The 18222-nt window shown below is 35.4% G+C and overlaps 1 protein-coding gene across 1 annotated transcript in view; it reads left to right on the top strand.

Annotated features, from left to right (window-relative positions):
• Positions 1-18222, top strand: part of LOC137633608 (uncharacterized) — a 233894-nt gene that overhangs the window by 201836 nt on the left and 13836 nt on the right. The window lies entirely within an intron of this gene.

The following is an 18222-nucleotide window of genomic DNA, read 5'->3' as shown; positions in this document are numbered from 1 at the left end:
GGTCGATCACCCACAAATTCAGTCACGGGGGTGAGTCACGTGAGAAAAACCTCTTTTTTTTTGACGCTCGGGGTCGCGGACGACCCACCGTACCGTTCCAGGGTTAAGGAGAGCAGATTAGATTGGGTTTGGAATACCTCTACCAAGCTTAGAACTCTTTCTCAGAGAGTTTATGCTTCAACTGAAAAGGAATACAACATAATCCCAAAGTAAACTCTTTCTGATACAAAAGATCATAAGTAGTGGACTGCCGTTATTTCTTTTTAAATTGAAATTGAAATGCTTTAACAACAAACTATAACCTATTGGAAATGAATATAAAAAGAAATGAACCAAAAAAAAAAAAATGTTTAATAACATGATCATAAATCAAGAAAACCAATGTTACTTTTTACGTTACTTTAACTATAAAATAGAATCAATCAAAATATTAATAGAAAAGAGGACCAGTTAGTAAGGTAGAATAACACTTGAAAATTATTGAATAGATTTCTTCAGCTGTTGTGATAATATTGGTACAGAGGCTTTAGGCTTAAGAACGTTGCAAACAGGTGGGTGAAGTTTTGGTGAAACTAGCACAATGTCTTCGGATTCGAAGACATTTTGGAAGCATGGCATCAAGTTGCGATATCAGAAGTCTTCTCCAAGAATTCAATGGTAGTTTAAAACTAAGGCCAGGTTTCAGTCAGTGCTGGCTACTTTTTGTCCAAGCAGGAAAGGCAGGCTTCTTCAATTCGTCAGTACTCAGACGCAACAGGATTTTGGAGATAGGCTTCTGTCGTCTGAAGGGAAGATCAAATCCTGGCTCTGCCAGATTTCTGGTCTTTTCTGGTCCTTATCTTGACAGTATTTGGTTCCTATACGGTGAACGGTCGTCCTTTCCATATATGGATTTTATTTTTTACATTTCTTTGTCCTGATTGGTTTCCTCAAGTACGCCTAATTTGATCATGCTGTTGAACCTTCTAGAAAGAATTTCTGATACTATGACTAAGTCACATTAGTCATAACAAAATTCTGTAGGTTTCAACTTGTGATGACATTTTTCATGAACAGGCATATTCCTCAAGGCTTGGTTTCTCAAAAAAAGCTGACCCTACTGATTAAAGTAATGACATCTTGGTCAAAACCCTTTTCATCAAGGCTTGGTTTGTTACTAAAATGCTGACAACAGTGAGGTGTTGACAGCTTTGAGCAAACTCTACGGTAGTCAAATCTCATCTTGCTTTTTGTCGGTTTGGATAATATATTTCTTCATTGATATTGCATGTACATATGGCACATCCAAAACAAAAACAAAAATGAAAATAGAATCTACATAAATTTGTAAGGTTAGCAAAGAAAAAATAAAAGACTTATCACTGAACTGAGGAACAACTCTATATCATGCTCCAACCTAATATCAGTTAAACATTCTTCCTTCCTAATCCAATTACACAACACAACATTGCTACAAAAAACTATGAATTTATTGATATGGGAGAAAAAGGCTTTTCTTATTCTGAAAAATCTCTCAAAAGGCTATTAGCTATGACATTATTGTTTCCTTTTATAATAATTATCTTCTATTTATAATCTTTCAATCCTAAATCCGAATTCATGAGACCTTTATTCATATTTTTAAATCTCTCCAAATAAATTAACGGAATGTGATCTGTATACAGAGTCAAAACAGGACTTCTACTTAAATTATTCTTAAGGTGCGTAGGGCTAAAACTCACCTAAACAGTTTTTTCTCAATAGTTTGAATAAAAGGCGACTGGGTGCTTCTTCCCTGTCAATTATCTCAGCAAGACTCCTCCTATACCCATGTTATCAGCATCAAACGCTAAATTAAATTCCTTGCTAAAATTAACCAACAATAATATTGGCTCGTAAAGCAATACTGACTTACATATACAGAAAGCTTCTACACACATCATTAAATACCAAACTTTATCCCATCATGAAAAGATTAGTTATTGCAGCACTTATATCTGAAAAGTTTGGCACAAATCTAGGGAAATAGTTGTTGGGATTGGGAAGTTAATGATAGCAAATCTTTCCTAGATCAACTTTATCAACTAAACACCGGGTAGTTTTCCCAAATTTGTGTTTCTTTAGATTTTAATCAAGATTTGCCAGGACTTTAGCTGAAATTCGTAAATGTTCCTACTAAGTTCTTGAAAACATAAGGTCGTCTAAATACACGACACAATATCAATACCATTTAAAACTTTATTTATTAATCTTCTGACTGCACTTTGTAATAAAAAAACTACCGAACGGTGTTTTACAGTATATATTTTACTAGCTCGTCTCCATAAAGGTAGTGGTTGGGAGAAGAAGAAAAATAGGAGATATATATATATATATATATATATATATATATATATATATATATATATATATATATATATATATATATATATATATATATATATATATATATATATATATATATATATATATATATATATATATATATATATATATATATATATATATATATATATATATATATATATATATATATATATATATATATATATATATATATATATATATATATATATTTCAATAAAGTATTTAGACATTGTACACACATAATCATGACAATAATGTTTAAGATATGACTCTGCCTAGTATGATCCCGAGAATGTCAAGAAAATATAGAAGTTTATTTTCTTTTTGGAAAAAGAGGGAGAGAGAGAGAAAGAAACATTTGTATGGGTCGTCATCACCAAGGAAAGAGATGTACTGTGTATGGGGACCACACATACACTTCCATTTGCATCCATGTATGTCTTTCAACAAAATCACCGGGTTAAATAAAATCAACAAACACAAACTAACAATATAATATACTTTAAACAATAAAAATATGTATGTAAAAAGGAATTAAATTTGACTTGAACTTAAGACTAGCTTGTAAAATACTTTAATCTAAACTTTATGAATATCATTGAACCTTAACCTATGCTCTCACAGCCTTGAAGGGTCCTTGCCTCTTATGATGCAGCCCTGACACAATGCCATTCTTTGAGATTCTGAGAGCCCTTGGAGGAGGACTTTCTTCAGTGTTCTGGATGCCCTGATCGGATGACATTCTTCAGGATTCTGGCAGCCTTGACAGGATGCCATTCTTCAGGGTTCTGACAACCATAACAGGATGAGATTCTTCAGGGTTTTGGCCACCATTACATTCTGGCAGCCCTGACAGAGTTGTATTCTTCATGATTCTGGCAGCCCTAAGAGGATGACATGATGATATTGTTCACGAGTCTGAAACCCCTAATAGGATGACCTTCTTCAAGTTTCTAGCAGTCTTAAAAGCATGACATACTTCAGGATTCTGGCAGCCCGGACGGGGATGACATTCTTTAATTTTCTGGATGCCTTGATAGGATGAAATTTTTCAGGATTCTGGCAGCCTTGAGAGGATGATATTCTTCGGGATTCTGTCAGCACTGAAAGAATGACATTATTCAGGATTCTGGCAGCACTGACAGGATGATATTCTTCTGGATTCTGGCAACCCTGCCAGAATGACATTCTTAAGGATTCTGGTAGCCCTGACAGGGTAACGTTCCTTAGGATTCTGGCACACCTAACAGGATTAAATTCTTCAAGACTCTGGCATCCTTAACTGGATGCCATTTTTCAGAATTCTGGTAGCCCTGACAGGATGACGTTCTTCAGAATTCTGATAGCCCTGACAGGATGACATTCTTCAGGATTCTGGCAGCCCTGACAGGGTAACGTTCCTTAGGATTCCGGCACACCTAACCGGATTACATTCTTCAGGATTTTTGCACCCCTAATTGGATGATATTCTTCAGAATTCTGGCAGCCCTGACGGGATGACATTCTGCAGAATTCTGATAGCCCTGACAGGATGACATTCTTCAGGATTCTGGCAGCCCAGACATGATGGCATTTTCCAGGATTCTGGCAGCCATCAAAGGATGACATTCTTCATGATTTACAAAGAAGAAATGGAAAAGTACACATTCAGCCCTTGCTAGATGACAATAATTTGTCAACTGTGATGAAGAGCCAATGAATGTTATAATCTTACCTATGCTATGCGGAAAGGATCTGCCTGAAAGAGAGACTGGTTAGTTTAGGAAAAGCTGTCTTGACAATAAGATGCATAATGCCAAACGAACAGACGCAACCATTCTCTATGTCTTTGGGACTTCAAAGACTTGGCTTCAGAAGTTGCAAAAATGAGCCTAACAAAATTAATTAAATATAAAAGAACGGAAAACCTATGAGCAGCAAAAGGGTCAAAGAATTAGTATGCTATGTGAGGTCCCTTACCTGCTCTAGAGATTGTCCTTTCTCATGCAGAAATGAGGTCATATTTTTATTATACTGGACTACCTCCTTGTATGCCCTTCACTCCTCAAACTGGTCATCTTCTTGAAATCATTCACCTAGAAATGAAATGAACTATTAAAGTAGGCTAAAATATTTACAGAGTTATTCTCCAGAAAAATCAAATGAATGCTTGAATATAGGTTATAATTAATTTATTTATAAAATCATAAGATTGGGTAAATACTGTTTCAAGTCCCTCACATTTGCTTCCTATTTTTTTTTTTTTTTTGGAAAGGGTTGGAGTCATCCGCACTGTCACCCATGGTCTGTGAGAAATGCGAGGACTCATCTTGGAAAAAAGGATCATCCTCATATTCTTAGGGTAATAGCTTGCTGCCTTTTCTTGACATGTTGTTACTTTTATTGAGCCATCCTCTTCTTTTCGTCCTTGGCTCAATTATCTGAAATAGCTACTTCTTTTTCAGTAAAGATAGATGCCTTGACTTTTTTTTCGGTACTTTCTTAAAGGACAGCCAATAGCGTTACTGTAAGGTCTGACAGACTCGGGAATAATTTGCTGGTCTCTTTCTGTCAAAGAGGTAGTAGGCTTACTGCAGTTAGAACCAGAGGTGGAGAGTTGCCTTGTCAATCCCAAAGTCGAGGGCCTATCATCCGTAGGGCTGCCAGGCTCAAATTCCCTGCGAGAAATCAGACTTAGCTCCAAACCAGGGCCATTTTGTGAAGAGGCAATGCCTCAAAGCCGATGCCCTGCTGCAATGCATGCTTAATATCCTGGATGTTCATATGACCTTCCACATTGTCAATTATCAAAAGGATCCTATTGTCCTAGAGCAAGAGGTCCTTTTCTTGACATACCGAAGTGTCTTAAAGAAACACTCAACATCCATCCATCTATTTTGATCAAGGATTTCTTTTGAGCTATCAGTAATTCCTCGCATGACGGAATCATTCCTTCTCTTTAGTAGAATTATAAATATTGGATGGATGTAATGGCCTGAAGCATTCATGATACAGACACAATTTGTGGAATTTTTTTCATGGCATATCTGAGAGGCAACAGGCTGACCATTTTCACATAAGACCTTCACTCTTTTCATCACAGTAAACAAGCTACTCTTATCTATATTGAAGATCCTATCGCTGGCTATCATATACTTCTCCATTGCTTCTGTGTAGGCCTTGAAGTAAACTTCAACATTTACATTCTTCAATCTAATGTCCCCAGCAATGTGCATTCCCTCCGGAGCCTTCAGGGTAAAAGCAAGGTAGACCAAACTATACAAAATAACTCAACAAGCGTTTAACTACAGTTTTCGCATTGCAGTATCTTACTGAGATTGGTTCCAGGTAATGAGTTAGAGTATCTGTAATTGTTAATAGATAATTAATAGACTTTAAATAGCGAGGGATTGTTCATACAATACATATGAAGGCTAAAATCACTAGATACAACACCACACACACTCACAGCACAGACTCTATAAAGTGTACAATGCTTCCCAAACGCTAACATAACTAGTTAGAACAACACACGCACCTAATGCACACCCTCTAAATTCAACGGTTTGAGAAGACTAAAATCACTGAGAGATCTTTGCTAAGACCGACTCTAGAATGTTTAAAATCCTTCCAGAAAACTAAAACCACTACTAATACCACAAATTTTCACATACTACAGATCTTCTACAACGTTTAAAACGCAACCCTACCACATTCACTCTCTAACGTTTACAAGGCTTTCGGAGAGCTCAAATCACTAGCAGTTTTCTCGTTAGAAAGCCTCTTCAGTGTTTATAACACTAACTTACACTCCCGTTACTTCTATGCAAAGGTTCGCCTATATCTATTACTATATTTTCATAAGGCTCTCCCTCTGATGGAATGTAATGCAACGAAGCCCTGGGAATTACTTGATTAGGTTTACCATTAATTTGACATTCGTGAGTTTTATTTACCCCTAAATGTCTTTCATCATCTTATACTGTTTTCAAAATTAAATTTCGATCTTCTTAGGAATTGCTAATTGTTCTATAATCTCCTTTTTGCTAACTGACTTGGGCAAACAGAATGACAAAAGATTCCTCAACTCCTATTCAAAAATCTCTGTCAGTGTGTTTTCTTCTCCATGTAACTGGAGTAGCTCATCCATATTCAGAATGTTAGTGCCTAAACCTCCTCAGTAACTAATACTGGAATCCTCTACAATGACTATGTCTACATCGCTTTTCTTGACAGGTATATTTCAGCTTGGCTGACACTCTTGATACAGATATATGTAAAATATTTTTTTAATCTATTTTATATAAATACCTTAATATCTAGGGACAGGTTATCTGTTCCTGATATCATGAAAATTATGAAATTTAATGGATATTACTTAACAAAAATAGAATATTTTAACTTCTTTTCATATTCTACATATGTACTATTCTCATCAGCACTCTAACTTTTGAATTTATTACGGCACACCTCTGCTACTAGCCTTTATGGACCAAGAACAGATTCTTTAACATTATCATGGTCTTCACTCTCATCATCAGACATACAGGTATACACAGAAACAGCCCTACCACATAAGAATGACTGTAAATAAGAAATCCACTTGATTTTCTGGACAACCTACTCTGTTTCTTAACTTTTCAAAAGAGGTGAAATATTACGTTATATCTTCCTCATGAAATTTTGGCATCAATTTCAACACTGCATCCCTATCTAAATTATCTGAGTCATTGTTCAATGATGAATTACTACCTCGTTTGCTGCCTGAAGCATTACTTCCTGGTTTGTTACATGGTGGACTATTTTAAAGTTTTTGCATCAATCGGGTGATTTCTAAGTCAAGATTATGATGTCTGTTATTTTCTTCTCGATGTCTCTCATTTTCTTCTCTCAGCTGCTCTTTCATCTCTCATATGCATTTCCACCCCTATCTTTGAACCACATTCGCTTAGAGCATCGCCATCATACCTAAAATGCCTACCTGACTCTATCAAATTTTGTGTTTATATCACTCATTTGTCTTCTTTATATATTCTCCCAGTTTCACTTGGTACCATCGTCGAAAATCATGGCAAGGTAGCCAACTGTTATAATCTGGAAATAGTTTCAGTTTTTTTTTTAACATCTAAAATAAAATAATCCACCAACAACTAATGAAATATGAGAAATTGGTATAAAGAAGAAACTCACAAAAAACACTATGTTTATCACAAACTTATTCATAAAAAAAATCAATGTCGCCTCTTCGGTTACTTTAAAATGACAAATAGAATCAATCAAAATATTAATAGAAAAGGGGAACAGTCAGTTTGATAGATTAATACTTAAGGTACATTGAATTGTTTTCTTCAGCTGTTGAGATGATAATGGTAGAGAGGCCTTAGCCTTGAGAACGTTGTAGAAGGGTGGGTGAAGTTCAGATGAAACTTTAACGATGACTTTGAATTCAATGATGTCACAAAAGGGTGACATATAAATGAAACATCTTAGGTTTTCTACAAAAATTCGATGATAGTTTGGAACTAAGACATGGCTGCAGATAGTGTTGGCTACTTCCCATCACAAGCAGGGAGGGATGGCTTCTTCAATTTGTCTCTACTCAGCTACAAAAGGATTTTGGAGATACGCTCTTGTAGTTTTAAGTGAAGGTCGGAAACTTTCACTGTCAGACTTTTGATATTCTCTTGCCTTTATCTTATCATGATATGGTTCCTATCTTGTTCAGATATAGTTTCTCTTATGTCTTATCTCCTCTACACAAACACTTCTTGGAGTTTATATACTTATGTATTAGTGAAGCTAAATACGATTGACAGTAATCATTTCCATATATGGAGGTTTTTTCTTTTTACAATTCTTTGTCCTGATTAGTTTCCTCAAAATAGCCCACTTCAATCACGCCTGAGAGGCTTCTCAGACAAATTTTTCTAGACCTCATGTTAAGCCTTAACAACAGTGATATCCCTTGAGGCTTCGTTTCTCAGACTAAAGAGAGGACATCTTGGTTAAAAAAAGATTCCTTTATTGCTGCACGCACTCTTCATTGAGGCTCGGTTTATTGCTAGAATACTGACCTGAGTGAGATGATGACAAATATGAACCAACATTATGATAGTCGAAACTCGTATTGCTGCCAAAACTTTGAGAATGAGTATATTTTTCTGTTTTAATGATATATTCGTTCAATAATATTGTATCTACCCATGACATCATTTTTTACTTAAAACATGTGGCTCTGTCAGTCACTGTCCAAAGGAAAAGTCAAGCCTTTTGGCTGATGTGCTTGATAGTAAGCAGAGTAATGAGAAACTTGATCTTCCTTATTTCTGTACTCTTGAGCCTAAACTTTTGAAATCAAAGCTCTCATGATGGACCTTAATGCTTACAGAATTATAGACCAAAATTATATTTTTCCTTTTGTTATAAGAACTGCAGATTTTTTAGCTCTAAAGTTTTCTGTTATTTTCATCTAGTTAGCAAGATGTCCTTTTAACACTTGTTGGAGATTTGCTAATGTTACTCCATCATGTAAATGCCTTTGTTGAAGCTAAAGTTGTTGTATAATTGACCTCCCTTTTTAGTAGTGCCTTTGACTGTATTAATCATTAGGCCCTTCTTTTCAAACCCAAACATCTGTGAGTGGATGTGTCTTTTTTTGCCAGCACAAATGAAATGAGAGTTCTCGAACAGAATTTCCCTTCTTAAGGCAAGAGACAACTAACGGTTCGGCTATGAAAGCATTTGTATGGTAGGTGATTCTTTGACAGAGTCTCTTCCTTATAAGGTAGAGTGCCAGGAGTTTTAACACTTTTTATGGGATATTTTGCTAAATTAGGTGACCATTTTTCAAAGGCAATGATCTCTTCTCAATGATCTCCCAAACCCGATCATGAGGCATCTATTAAGGAGATCTTGGTAAAGGAAATCTTGGATAAAATAAAAGTTAAGAAACTCTTAAACTATTAGGGAATTTTAATCATATTAATTAACACTGGGTAAGTTTACAGGCCCAAAATTTGGAACCAGGCGCAGGCGCAGGCGCAAAGCAATTTTTCCCTGGTTTCATCCTGTTGCTTTGTCTGTGGCATCGTTCTCGAAGTGCGCCGCATAAGACTTTGTTATGATACAACAGGGGTAGGATGCACAAGTCATAGCTTCAGATACTTGCAGAGATATAGCTCTTAAATTTTTTTTTGTCTCAATTTTGGTACCACACTACTAAACTGTATTGAAATTTCAATTTCATATACTTTTACATTTCGCTAAATATCTCAGAGTGATATTAATGAAAGTTAAAGAGATTTTCACTGAACATTGGTGAATAGTGTCGTTATGCAGTGATGTTGCCATCTTTGTGTTAGGCTGCCGGATGTTCAAGTATATAGGGGGAAAACTAAAAAAAAAAAAAAGAAAAAAAAAATTTCGGGCTGGCAAAAATCTCTTAGTGATTTTAATAATATTGAGTGTGCTGATAACACTTGTTTTTATCAGAAATATGGTAACGTGCCCCAGGTGGTCACCATCGACCAGGGAAGTGTAAGCAATATTTTCCACTCAGCACTCTTCTATTCGACCCCATCTAACACCTCTTCAGAAAGTGAGCCTCCATTTCACATTTCTTCTCATTTTCAAAGCAAGAAGAGGATACAATTCCCTATGAAGAAAGTTAAGATACCTGTACCATACGACGATGGTGACGACAACAATGCAGATGATCCTCCCATGACTTTGACCACGTTCAGAAGCCCGTCAGGGAAGGCCCCCATCTCCACCAGTGTGCCATTAATGAGTGCTACTGGATTGTTTTTAGAGTGCCACCCCAGTGCCTTTTTCAAGTGCTACCCCAGTGCCTTTTTGAAGTGCTACCCCACTGCCTTCAACAAGTGCCACCCCAGTGCCATCATCGAGTCCCACGCCAGATTTGGTGTTTTTCAGCCTAGGACTTTGAAAATTGGCTTGAATGCTGTCATGCCATTCAACTTTATTATGCAGTTCACCAAAGTTACTTATGTATGATATAAATATTTTCTACAGATTATTTTCTATATATTTATACTTTTATATACTTATTTTTCTAAATTAGATATTTAAGATGATTGATTTTTAATTTACCCCTTACATAATATTTAGGAAGGAATATTGTTAAATAAGAAACTTAAGGATTTGAATTATATTTACTAATAAGGAAGTTATATGGTCTGAAAGTTGAGGTCTCATTTATGGAACCACATTGGTAATGGTGTACCCGCTTTGAAAGTTAACCAACCCAGGGTTAAGGACCATTTTGACCAATACATGAAATTAATTTGATATTGTCCATGGCCTGAGAATGCTTTAAAAAACAACATATACCTAAGCCTAGTAGTCTTAAAACCCTATCAGAGCTGTCTTTCTCCACACCCAATTGAAATATTCCTATATTTTCTTTAACACTGGTCAACTACCAAGAAAAACTGAAGATGTAAAATCGTCCCTGGTTACATCCTGATCAAATATATATATATACCCTTGCTTAGAATTCTTTGCTGTGAGGCTTCTGTTATGGTTAATATGATTTTCCCCATATTACATATGTTACCTAGCAACTTGATATCGTTCCTGAAATTATTCTTGATTTGGTGAGTTGATTAGGATGCCTACATTTTGAAGAGCCTGCTGAACTTTATTTTTGTATTTGAGGCATAATTCTTTTGTGTCTGTCCAAATAAGCCAGTCATCTAAATAACCTATGATCTGAACTCTCTGACGCCACATAAGTTGGACCACTTATTTCACTTGCTATGTAAACACTCTAATGATAGTAAGACTCTGGGGCATTCTAATCAGCGTCTTTTATATCAGTAATACAAGTCTGAGCCCTTCTGATTAGTAATGGGTAACCATGCAATATGATTGTCATTTTGATTGTATCGTACAACGTGTAGATCACTCTCTTTTCTGGTGAGCCTTTTTGTAATGAAATCTTAAAAATACACACCTTTCTATGACTTCTTTTTCTAGCAACATGCTTACAAAGGAGACGAGTTCAAGGGTCCTGTGCTGATAAAAATTTGGGTGTGAAGTTTTTGATATCCTTAAACAACAGAGATCCCTTGGCATTATGATCTGTGCCTTTGGAGAAAAGGTCCTACTTACCCAGAAACACATGGAGACAACACCAAACTGAAGCCCCTTACTGACATGATCCCCTGGATCTATGTGCTTTACAAGATCCTTTGCTTCCCTTGTAAAGTGTCCAAAAGCCATACCTATCTGTATAGCCTAAATTTGACTAGCCCTGAGATATGGCCTCATATTGGGCGGGATAGTGTTGCTGCCCTTGTCATTTCAGAGGAAAATTGGGTGTAGTTGATGTCAAGTGTAGAAATAAGAAAGTGAGGCATGAATCTTCATGGGGTGCTTATGACTCTACTGCTGGGATTTATCGGTATTTTTTTTTTAAAGGAATATGGGAATTTTTTTTTTTTGATATATCCGGAAGTAAAGTAGCCATTAGCTCCACTTTGACCTTTGCTATGCCATCCTTCTCCACATTAAACTTTTTAAGCTTGCGATGAATCAGTTTGAAATTTAATCTTATGAATTTCTGCAAAGCCTTGTAGATGGATATGGACAGTAGCTTTATACTGCTGCAGTTTGTTACGATTCTAAAATCGTTACAGGTTCTTTCAATAATTGAAATAAATGTTTCCAACAACCACCATTGAAAAATGGGAAATTAATATAGAAAGAAACTCGCGAGAAAAATACATGTTTATTAAAAAACTTATAAATAAAGAAAATCAATGTTACTAAATCGTTTACTTCAAATGACAAATCAAACCAATCAAAACATCAATAGAAAAGGGGAACAGTCAGAAGGGTAGAAATACTTGAGGAATGGTTTTCTACACTATCTGAGATTATATGAGTACGGAGACTTCAGGCTTGAGAACGTTGCAGAAGGGTGGCAGAAGTTCAGATGAAAATGGCATGATGACCGGATTCGAAGACTTCACAGAAAGGGTGGCATCAAGATGGGACATCAAAAGTCTTCTCCAGGAATTCGAAAGATAGATTTAAACTGAGGCAGGCTGTAGGCAGTGTGGGCTATTTTTCATCACAAGCAGGGAGGGCTGGCTGCTTCGATTTTTCTGTTCTCAGCCATAACCAGATTTAGAGATAGGTGTTTGTTTTCTGAAGGGAAGGTTAGAATCTAGCTCGGTCAGACTTCTAGTTTCTCTGCTTGTTATATCATTAGGACTTGGTTCTCATTTCTTTCAGATATAGTTCTTCTCCATTTTATATGCTGTCTTATCTCCCCTGGACAATCTCTTCTTGAAGTTTAAATACACATGCATGGGCGGAGTTAATTAAAGTGGGCATTGGATATTTCCATAAAAGGGGATTTTAATCAATTTTGGGTCTCAATTTGCTTCCTCAAAAACGCCCTCTTGGATCAAGCCATAAAAGTTTCTAGAAGAAATTACGGATGCAATCTAAACCATATGTTAAGTTGTGAAAATAGGGCAGCACGTGTCCACCCATGGTGACATATTTCATAAACACGGATAACCCTCCTGCTCAGTTTCTAAAAATATGCTTACTCCACTGATTAAGACAATAAAATCCTGGTCAAAACCGGATGGTTCCCTAATCTCGTAAGGTGCTCTTGTTGAGGCCCTTTTTACTTTCAAAATGCTGACGACAGTGATGACAAGGTTGACCAAACCATACGGTAGTCGAATCTCGTCTCGCCGCTCACACTTTGGGATAGGTGTTTTTTTGCTTCTTTTTATAGCATATCCTTTTAAAAGTATTGTATCTACCCATGTCACGTTCCCCAAATATAAAATAAAAAGAAAACCTACTGATTTTCCTTTTTTTGAATGTCTGCTATGAAAAAAAGCATTCATCCCTGAACTGAGGAATATTTGCATGTAGCTTCAAATTAACACTACCCAAATATTCTTCTTTTGCATTCCATTAACTCAACACAAAACTCAGTGAAAAAAAGAAAAAAAAAATACACTATTTGTTGAAGAAAACAAAAATTCTTATCCTGAAAAATCTCAGGAAAGACTATCAGCTATCACATTATTCTTTCCTTTTGCATGAATTATCTTCAGATTATAATCTTGTAGCTTTAATCTCCAATGCATGAGACGATTATTCTTATTCTTACATCTTTCCAAGTAAACTATTGGATTGTGATCTATATACACAGTTAAAACAGGACTACTACGTACATCAATCTCAAAGTGCTACAAGGATGAAACTAAACTAAACAATTCCTTCTCAATAGTTGAATAATTTATTGAGCTTTATTCAGTTTCTTTGAATACTATGCGACTGAGTGCTTCGTCCCATTCACTTTATGCAACAAGACTAATCGTATACCAATGTTACTAGCATCTATCACTAAATTGAACTCCTTGCTAAAATGAGGTAACATTAATAATGGCTTGTGAAGCATTACAGCCTTTAATTTATGGAAAGCTTCTACATATTCCTCATTAAACACAAAACTTCGTCCCTTCTTAAAAAGATTAGTTATGGGATCGCTTATTTCTGAAAAATTGGGTACAAATCTACGGATGTATGAAACCATCCCGAGAAATCTCATGGTCTGCTTTTTAGTTGCTGTTATTAAGAAATTCATGATAGCTACTTTATGCCCTAAATAAGTGATGGTAAATCTAATTTTAATAACAACACCCATGGAAGTCAATGATAGAATCTTATTTCTTTTGCATGCAAACTGCATAATTTTATAGCTTTTCAGATACTTCAACACCAGTTGGGATAAATTACGCTAAGTATAAAAAAAAACATGTTATAAACTTACTTTGAATTTCAGAATCTACTAAAAACGTGGAATAAATAAAATTTGATATTCGTGAGAATTTCTTTGATGTGAAATGAACATTCTACTGTCAAATACTGATGTGGCAATGGAAGGGATAAGGAGGGGTAGGATATTGCGATTGTAACTCGGGGGTGAAATTAGGAAATTGACTAATTTTTGGGGGTTTATGCAATATATGCAGCACTACAGTATCCTCAAACCCAAATATATTGCTATTAATTGAAGGAAAATATAGCAAACCCTGTTTATACATACTCTCATATTAACGTCCCAGGTTTTTATTTTTTTTTTATTTTGCTGCAATGAAACCATGAATAAGGTTGAATAATCTTGTATGAGGTTAGAGTTTCTGATTCTTTTACATGTTCCAATAACACCAAGAAGAAGACCTGAATATATACAACGAAAGTGACCAAATTTCCCGTGTGGGTAGACAGATTCTGGTACTGGTACTATAGGGTAATTACAATTCCTGCTACTCCTAGTTGTTCTGAAGAAGCCAGTTAAAAAGCTTAACATTCAGGATTTCTAGAGTGTCCTTTGTACGTTGGTGTACTCAACATTCTTAAAAGAAATAGAAAGGCTGATTAAAGGAAATATAAATAAAACTCCAGTTTGAGTAAGAAAAAAATTCTAAATACAAGTTATCTGGACGTTCGACCAAATTTTAGAAAATCTAATCCTCAAGCTGTACCCGGGAGCTGGAGTCGACACACAAACAAATACACACACAAACACACACAGACAGTTATGTTGGAAAAGCAGGTGAATCCTGTGTAATTGAAGTTCCCAGTGTTTTTGCCAGAATGAAAGGTTCTTTCATAGGTATCATGGTCATGGGTACTTCTCTTTCTTCAATGTTCCTAAAGCTTTTAACTTCAAACAGAGTGAAAATGAAAAAAAAGATTGGTCGAAGGGAAGTCATAGTTTGCGTTAAATAATGTTTGGTCTCCAAGGAAATCTCTGTGAAAAAAAATATTTTCTTCCCTGCTCTAGGACCAGTGTATCAACATGCAAATCATTGAGTCAGTGTGTACAAGTCAGACCTTTAGGTTCAAGCAAATGGTGATTTTAGCTTTCTGAAACCGTTAAAATCGTTGTAGAGATCCTTTAGTATATGCAAGTGTTTGTTTAGTCAGAGATCTTAGCCTTTTAAAAGCGTCAGTACAGAGACTTTAGCCTTCTGGAAACATTTTGAACGTTATCAAGGTTGTCTGAACCAAGAGTGGGCTGTAAATTGTACCTTCCAGAAGCGTTGTAAACGTTGTAGATACTGTCTGAACAAAGATTTAGCAGGGATTTTAGATTTCTGCAAGCGTTTTAAACTTTATAGAGGCTATACAATGAGTGTGTGTTGGGTTTTAGCCAGTGATGTAAACTTTTGGGAGGCATTATAAACATTATCAAGATTGTGTGAGTAAAGAATTACCATTGAGTTTAGCATTGTGGAAGAATTGGAAACGTTTTAAGCGCTTTCAATGAGTACATATAGTGTTATGGCCAGTAATTTTAACCTTCTGGGGCGTTATACACAATATAAAGGAATTTTAGCATTTGTGAATCATTGTAAACGTTTAAAGTCCGTGCAGTAAGGGCAAGTGGTGATGTTGCCTGTTATTTTAGCTTTCTGGAAGCATTTTAAACCTTGTAGAGACTAGGCATTAATTGTATGTAGAAAATGAATGAATGATTTGAAGTTTTCTGGCATCATGACATCGAAAACTAGGCAAAAAGTGCATGTGGTGGTATACCCAATTAACTAGTCTAGTTTTTCGATCTCCTGATAATAAAGCTCTCTTGGCGGACCTTGATGCTTAAGTAGATGTAGAACAAAATGGTTAGGTAGCAAGAAGTGAAGCTTTTAGCACTTGTTGGAGAATTGGTAATGTTACTCCATTATGTATAGTTTTTGTGGTAGCTTAAGACCAACTGATTTTGGACCATTTTCTATAACTGCCATATTATCTAATTTTTTTTTTTTTTAAAGTCTTTTGGCATAACGTCCATATAATTGGACAAAGGCAATACTCTATTTCTTAATTTGCAATTTATCTTTCATAAAGGCCTTGTGGAAAGTTATGCCCTTCTCACAATCTCAAAAGCTGTAGAGAAATGCCTTAATTAGGGATAGGAATTAATCATGATGCTATTGTTTTTAACTTAAAGGGTTGGGAGTGGGTTAGTCTTTTCAAGGCATCATTATCTAATTTCTAAGTAATAGCTTGTAAAGAGTAGTGGCGACCAACATCGTGAGGATAAGAATGTTATATCCGGTGTTCACCTGAGAAGTCTTCTTGGCTGATTTTCATATTATATAGTCGACAAATGAAATGTAGTTTTGGCCTAGAAAACAAGCTCGTTGCATACACAGAAGATGTTACTCTCTTTGCATCAATTCAATCTCCTGAATGTAGATCTGGTGTTGCTAAATCAATTAATAGAGATCTAGCTACAATTAGACAATGTTGCTATTATTGGGTATGAAGTTGAATCTACAAATCTCAAAGTAATATCAAAAGTTATCTTTGGACAGTTTCTGCTAAACATCTTTATCTCAGCATTGATAATGCTTCTTTAACTATGGTTTACAGTTTTTAAATTTTAATAGTGATTCTTAACAAGAAATTTACTTTTGAGAAACACATTAGGTCCGAGTCCTCTTTAATTGCACAAAAAATCGGCTTATTGAGAAAGTCGTTTGAGATTATTGTTGATTAATCTATTCTGAAGAAGTGTTTTATTTCTCTAATTTTACCTTGTTTTGAGTATTGTTTATCTGTCTGGTCTCCAGCTGCAGATTCCCATACTTATTTGTTGGATAGGAGCTTACAGTCTATTAAATTTCTTCTTCCTGGTGTATATATCAATCTTTGGTACTGTATTCCAATTAGTTTCTTATGCATATTGTACATGTTTTTTTCAGAATTTGGACCATCCTTTACGTTTATTCATTCCCAGACAGAACAACCGTTTTCGTAATACTAGGTATAAAGTTTATTATCATAAATAGGTCTTTTCTATGATGACAGTCAATACTATACTGTAATCTAGAAGCTTTGTTCCTGGTATGGCCAAGTTGTTGAATGATCTTTCTATTCGGGTAGTCGAATCGGTAGAACTTCAGAATTTCATATTTGCTGTAAATATTTTATTTTCTAACAGGCCTCTTTTCATAGTTTATCTATGGAAGACCTGTTTCGATTATTATTTAAATATTTTGCTTTAAATGTTTAACACTATTCATATAGTTTATTCATTTCCTAATCTCCGTCCTCAATGGGCTATTTATCCACGTTAGAACCATTGGTCTTATAGCATCTTACTTTTTCCATTAAGGATGTAGCTTAGCTACTACTACTACTACTACTGCTACTACTACTACTACTACTACTACTACTACTACTACTACTACTCATGATGATGATGATGATAATGATGATGAGGATGATGATAATAGTAAATGTTAGGCTTCTGGAAGATTAGGTGCAGTGAATGCAAGTGGAGATTTAGCCAAGTGTAGATATAGCCAATGATGATGCACCCAGTGATTTCAGGCTTCTAAAGGCGTTTTAAGCTGTGTAATAAGTGCAGGATGTAGGATATAGGTTGATATTAGCTTTCTAGAAGCTTTTTAAGCCTAGTAGATGATGTGTAGTAAGTGCAGCTGGTAGGGTAATAGGAGATTTTAGCCTTTTGGAAGTATTATATGCATTATAGATGTTGTGCAGAAAGCTAAACATATATTTTATTCCGACAAGAATAGGGAACCTTTTAAAAATGAGAATGTGCTCGCACTTCCATACAATGAAAACTTTGCTTATATCAAAGAATTATTGAAAATATTCAAAGTAAATTTAGTTTTTAAAAGTTCAGGAACAGTTAAGAATGTCCTGATAAATAATTCTCCAAATTATAGTAATGGCTCTATTTACATAATTCCTTGTACTGGGTAGGACAAGAAATATTTGGGTCAAACCGAAAAACTGCTTAACAACCGAATTAAACAACATTGATATGCAGTTAGGACAGGACAAATGTCTAGTGCCTTG

This window comes from Palaemon carinicauda, chromosome 43, assembly GCF_036898095.1.
Source record: "Palaemon carinicauda isolate YSFRI2023 chromosome 43, ASM3689809v2, whole genome shotgun sequence".
Lineage (NCBI taxonomy): Eukaryota > Metazoa > Arthropoda > Malacostraca > Decapoda > Palaemonidae > Palaemon > Palaemon carinicauda.
Note: the sequence above shows the minus strand (reverse complement) of the source record. Positions and strands in the feature narration are given on the sequence as shown.